Raw genomic sequence first — 5,736 nt, 5'->3', positions numbered from 1 at the left:
AATCTCAGACACTGATTTATTTCTTCAGTCTATTTTTATTCATTTTAATGTGGTGTCTCGGGCCCCTGCTGACCCACTGAACCAGCCTGAGGGTCCCCGCACCCTCCAGCCCCTGTCCCCCGCCTCCCACGGGGCTGGTGTTTTTTTTTATTTGTATTTATTTAGGATATTTAAAGGTTCTTGGCATTCAATTCCAATATTAAACACTGGAGAAATAAAGGTTTCTTGCTTTTGAAATGGTGTATTTCCATTGTTAAACCATATGATCATGACATTAGTGAAAAGATGGTCTCAAAATAATGTTGAGGATAAAATTGTTGAGCTGAACTCAGTCAAAAGATCCAGAGTCCATTAACCAGTGAAGACAGTCCAGATGTTTGTCTCATCCAGATGTCCTCATGATGGATCAGATCCACTGACAGACTGTGGACAGTCTGGAAGCCTCAATGTAACTCAGTCTTGTCTCCATTCATCTAAACAAAGGTCTGAGAGAGATGATGACAATGATTGTTTCCTGTCAAACACAGTCAGAGAAGATGAGCTCAACCACTGATGTGGAGACAAAATGTCCAACAGGACGTGTCCAACTGTCCACTCATCAACACATCACCTTCATAGAAATGTCTTCTTCCATCATAACACATTTTATTTATTTGTCTCATGACAGACTTGGTTTATGTGGACTCTCAGAGAGTCACTGTGAAGTCGTGGCCTCAGCTCTGAAGTCCAACCCCTCCCATCTGAAACATCTGGACCTGAGAGGAAACAAACTGAAGGATTCAGGAGTGAAGCATCTGTCTGCTGGACTGGAGAGTCCAAACTGTAAACTGGAGACTCTGAGGTCAGATTTCATTTCTTTTCTTCTCAGGCTTCTGAAGAATGGAGATCCAGTTTAGATGAGTTCTCTTGTCAGGACTGTCAGATAGAAAAGGAGCTGAAAGAGTTGAAATGAAGGAGCATCATGTTCCTGAACATCAGCAGGTATCTCCTCAGTCATCGGTGGTGGGTCTCATCACAAACCACATCAAGTCCAGTCTTCACATGTGTTGACATTAACAGAGTTCTTGGTGTCACTACTCATTCTTTCTGTCCATACTGTCTGTGGACAAATCCCCTTATAGTCTGACTCCAATCAGACCAGATGGAGGACAACATCCACAGTGTTGTTGTGTTGTGTTGATCTTCAACTCATCTTGTTCTTCAGCACATCCAGTCAGTATCAGTTTGTGTTTCCACAGTGTTTCCTGCTGAGCTGCAGTGGAGGGACAGGAACTCAAAGAGGAACTTTGATTAGTGTCAGTCAGACTGCTGAAGCTTCATATTAGTGTCAGCTCAACAGTGGAGTTGTGTTAGGAAGAGACCACTTCACAGTCAGTGTGGACAGCAGGAATCTCAACAACTCTGGAATCAGTCCATATGACATGTGACTGTTGTTGGAAGACACACTTGAACCTGTCAACTTGTCCTTTAACATTTGAATGACACAAACCTCCTGAGACACCAAATCCAGGAAGAAGAAGGTCCTGGAATCAAAGAACTAATCAACAGTTTGTAGTCCAACATGTGTGAGGAGATGTTGATCCTGTAATGAGGTCAGCAGCATCTTATTGATCTGTGTTGACATCAATAGTTGTCTGAATGTTGTGCTGACGTTTGGATGATGTCTGTAGAAGGCTGACATGATGAAGATCCACAATAACACAAGGACAAAGTCACTCTACTCATTTTAGAGAACAGCTCATTGATCAAGACATATTTCACACCTCAACACATCTGACTGATCATCAATCATTTCATCTTTTATTCTTTATTCAGGTTGTGGAACTGCAGTTTTTCAGAGATCAGCTGTGATTCTCTGGTCTCAGGTCTGAAGTCCAACCCCTCCCATCTGAAACATCTGGACCTGAGAGGAAACAACCTGAAGGATTCACGAGTGAAGCATCTATGTGGTTTTCTGGAGAGTCCAGACTGTAGACTGGAGACTCTGGAGTGAGTTGACTGTCTGTTACTGTTGTAGATCTGATATGTTTAATCACCAACTGAATCTAATTCATGTTCATCCAGAACTTTCCTCCAGGAATCTGTAAATGTCCTTTAGTTCAAGACGACTTCACTGAAGTTGTAGTGACGACTCGACCAAAATAAAGTGGCAGAGACAAGGGGCGTCTGTATTAGTTGGACACGCTGTTCAAAGATACGCCAAGAATCCCCCAAATACTTTGAATTCATTTATTAAAGTAACAGAAGACTAATGTGCACAAAATCTATACAAAAGTGATGAATGAAGCAAAACGTGGTCAACAAAAAGTACGGCGTCCCCGTGCCCTCACCCACTTTCCTTGTTTTAAACCCAGCTGCTGTGTAAGTGAACAGGTGATAATAATAACTAATTATCTCTGCCCACACTGATGTGACCTAACCACCATGATTGAAAGATAACAACATATCAGAACCAAGAAATAACCCAAATACATCCCATATGTAACACTGTCTACTGTACATGAACTAAGGTGACTATCATGTACTTTCAGTTTAGGCCAAATCAGAAGATATAGTTTCACTCAAGGAGGATATATGTGACACGGACAACAGTTTGCGAACAGTGACAAAAAACATATTTATTGGCAGGAAGCCACTCTTCAGTTTCACCAACTCAAAATAGTTCAGCTAACGACTGAAATTTATATTTCTTTATCAACCCCCAGAAATCAACCTACTTAACAACCTCAGTTGTAACCAACAACCCAACAGTTTCACAGCATATAAAAAAGAAATAATACTGTTCAAAGTGCAAATAAAATAGGAAAAAAATGGGCCCAAAATAATAAACCAACACAGTTCAGCAAAGTCAACAGTCCAAATTAGTCAGTGTCCTCAGTGCGTCCGTATTCAATGTAAGTATGTGTGGCAGTCCTTCAATGTATGGTTGTGTATTAGTTTATGTATCTGTTCATCTACCCGGGTAGTGTGGTTTTGTTTCTCATCTGTATGATGTGGTAGATGAGCTCCAGATGCGCGATGAAGCTGCCTCCGACGTTACACACCCTCCACGCATGTAAGCCGGTGTACTGCTCCACGTCCCTCTGGTCCGGGCTCTGGCTCCATCACAATCCACTCATACAAAACAACAACCTGCATAGAGCAGCAGTTTTTAAAATATATTCTTATTCTCTTTATCTCTCTTTATACATTTATCTTAATCAACTGCGCAGTATCTATTCTCTCTCTCTTTTTTAATCTTAAAGCAACGAACGTGAACCATTCACATTGACAATTTGCATATTGCAATTTTTTAGCTTTTCCCACCGCATGGTGTACAAATTATGAATGAAATCACATTCAAATCATGTTTGAGAATGATTCATTGAATTACTGTCTCTCAATAACTCAAAAATGCACACGGCTGCGTGTTTTAGCTCATAAGATCAGCTCATTTAACTATATAGCATTAACTAGCATATAGCAATAGTTTCATTAACACAGACAATTAATCAATGTCTTGGTAAATATCACAATAACAAATAACTTGATAAAATCTCTAAATGGAACTTAAGTGAATGTTTGAGCTGGACACACCAAAATAAATGACTAACAATTCAACAGTTCATTTTTATTAACTTCATTTTCATCGTGTAAGTTTGTTTCACAGAAGTTCATAAGTATTTGACTCGGAGAAACTGTAGAAAATGTCCTCTGTTAGTTGTTAAAGTCAATGAAGCTTAAAGGCTGTTAGGACACAGTAATGTTGAGCTGAACATTTAAAACCTGAACACATCTGATTGAATTATTCAGGATTTAATCTACATCTTTTATTCTTCATTCAGGTTATCGAGCTGCAGTTTGTCAGAGATCAGCTGTGATTCTCTGGTCTCAGCTCTGAAGTCCAACCCCTCCCATCTGAAACATCTGGACCTGAGAGGAAACGACCTGAAGGATTCAGGAGTGAAGCAGCTTCTTGATCTTGTGAAGAGTCCAGACTATAAACTGGAGACTCTCGGGTGAGTAGAGGGTTCCAGTCAGTCCATGCTGCTTTCATCAGTATCGTCCTAAACACAGTTGGTATCAAAGATCCAGTGTTTCCTGTAAACCTGCAGCTTCTCAGTGAAGCTGTGAGAGGAGAATGGAGACAGGCTTCAGGATTGGACAGAAAGACAGAGAGAGAGAGAGAGAGACAACAGTCAGCCAATCAGATGAGCCAGAAGCTTGTTGTGATCATGTGTTTGAGTTGATGTGAAGACGACTGTTGTTGTTGTTGTGTTGATGTGTCCAGGAAATAAAGCTGGATTCCAGCTGACAGCCTTCCAAGATGTATAGAGACAGTGGTGGTCATTCATCACATCTGATCAACAACTGATCACAGCTCTGAGATCAGTCTGACTGAAGCCTACACATCACAGAAGCAGCGTTACATTTAGTAACCATGAGTTTCTTAGTCAGCTGATCTTTGTTTCCATGGAGTAGCAGTAAATCCATCACTAAAGTGTTGGTGCAGTAATGAAGTGTTTAGGACTCTCAGCAGTTTCTTAGTGAAATCTGCAGAGGAAACAGACTTGATGCTAAAAGTCTCTGCAGGTCTGTGTGTGTTCACTCAGACACGTTAACATGAAGCTGAAAGGAAGCTGGCTGAGCTCCACAGCTGCTCCACTGCTGCTCTGTAACAGGACTCAAGTCCTGCTGCTCTTTCTACTGGATGTGATTATGAAGGGAAACACTCCTTCACTCCTCCTCTCTTCTTCTCCTCCTCTCTACAGGCCATGGAGGTGTTAACATTTAACCAGGAGGGTGTGTGTTGTGAGAGGATGAGCTGTGTCCTGATGATCCAGAGGTTGAAGCAGACTCTGACTGGACCATGTTACGGGAGGTGGAGAGGAGAGCTTCATCCACATGGTCTCCATTTAAGACCAAAAAAATACTCATTTGTGGGGATTTCAACATTTATTTGCTGATTCTAAATCAGCATTAATCAACAGATGAGTTCATCCAAATAATGTATAGTATGAGTCTGAATGACATCAGTGACCATCTGCCTGTCTTTCTTGTTTATGAATGTAATTATATAACAATGAGGGAATTAAAGGAAATGAAATATAAGACAATAAGTTTTACATTCCCAGATCTATATGATAAGCACTGCCCTCTTAAACAGTGTAACACCAAGAACCATTTGGCAGAAAACCCATGAATGACCAAGGGGCTTCAAAACGCCTGTAAAAAATGAACTGCTTGTAGAGACTGTTTATAAAATAAAACAAAAGAGGCAGAGTTTAAATATAAGAAATATGAAAATCAACTGTTAATTATAATGAGAGTATGCAAAAAGGATTATTAAACCAAACTATTAGATATATATGGAATATATTAAATAGTATTATTGTGGTTGATGGTTTTAAAAGCTTCTTTGTTGATGTTGGGCCCAATCTTACTAAAGACATAAAAGATACTGGAAGGAACCAGCTGAAATGGAATGTGGTGAGAGAAATGTAGATTCAATGTCTTTGGAAACTGTTGATAAAATGGAAATTATTGCTGTTGTAAGTAGAAGTACCAACTAAACTTGTACAGATTGGAATGACATCGATATGTCACTGGTAAAGAAAATAATTGAGGGAATAGCTGATCCATCAACTCATACGTGTACGATAGGCTGTATTATTTAAACACTGCTGAGCCTATAGATGAAAGTAAGGATGAAGATGGGTGTCATGGCTGTTATGATTCACAAACATGGCACCAAAT

General features: G+C 40.1%; 1 pseudogene; it reads left to right on the top strand.

The window, feature by feature from the left end:
• Positions 1–5,306, top strand: part of LOC125019052 — a 7,958-nt pseudogene extending 2,652 nt beyond the window's left edge.
• The last annotated feature ends 430 nt before the right edge of the window (positions 5,307–5,736 follow it).

This window comes from Mugil cephalus, chromosome 13, assembly GCF_022458985.1.
Source record: "Mugil cephalus isolate CIBA_MC_2020 chromosome 13, CIBA_Mcephalus_1.1, whole genome shotgun sequence".
Classification (NCBI taxonomy): domain Eukaryota; kingdom Metazoa; phylum Chordata; class Actinopteri; order Mugiliformes; family Mugilidae; genus Mugil; species Mugil cephalus.
This window is presented reverse-complemented; position numbering and strand designations above follow the sequence as displayed.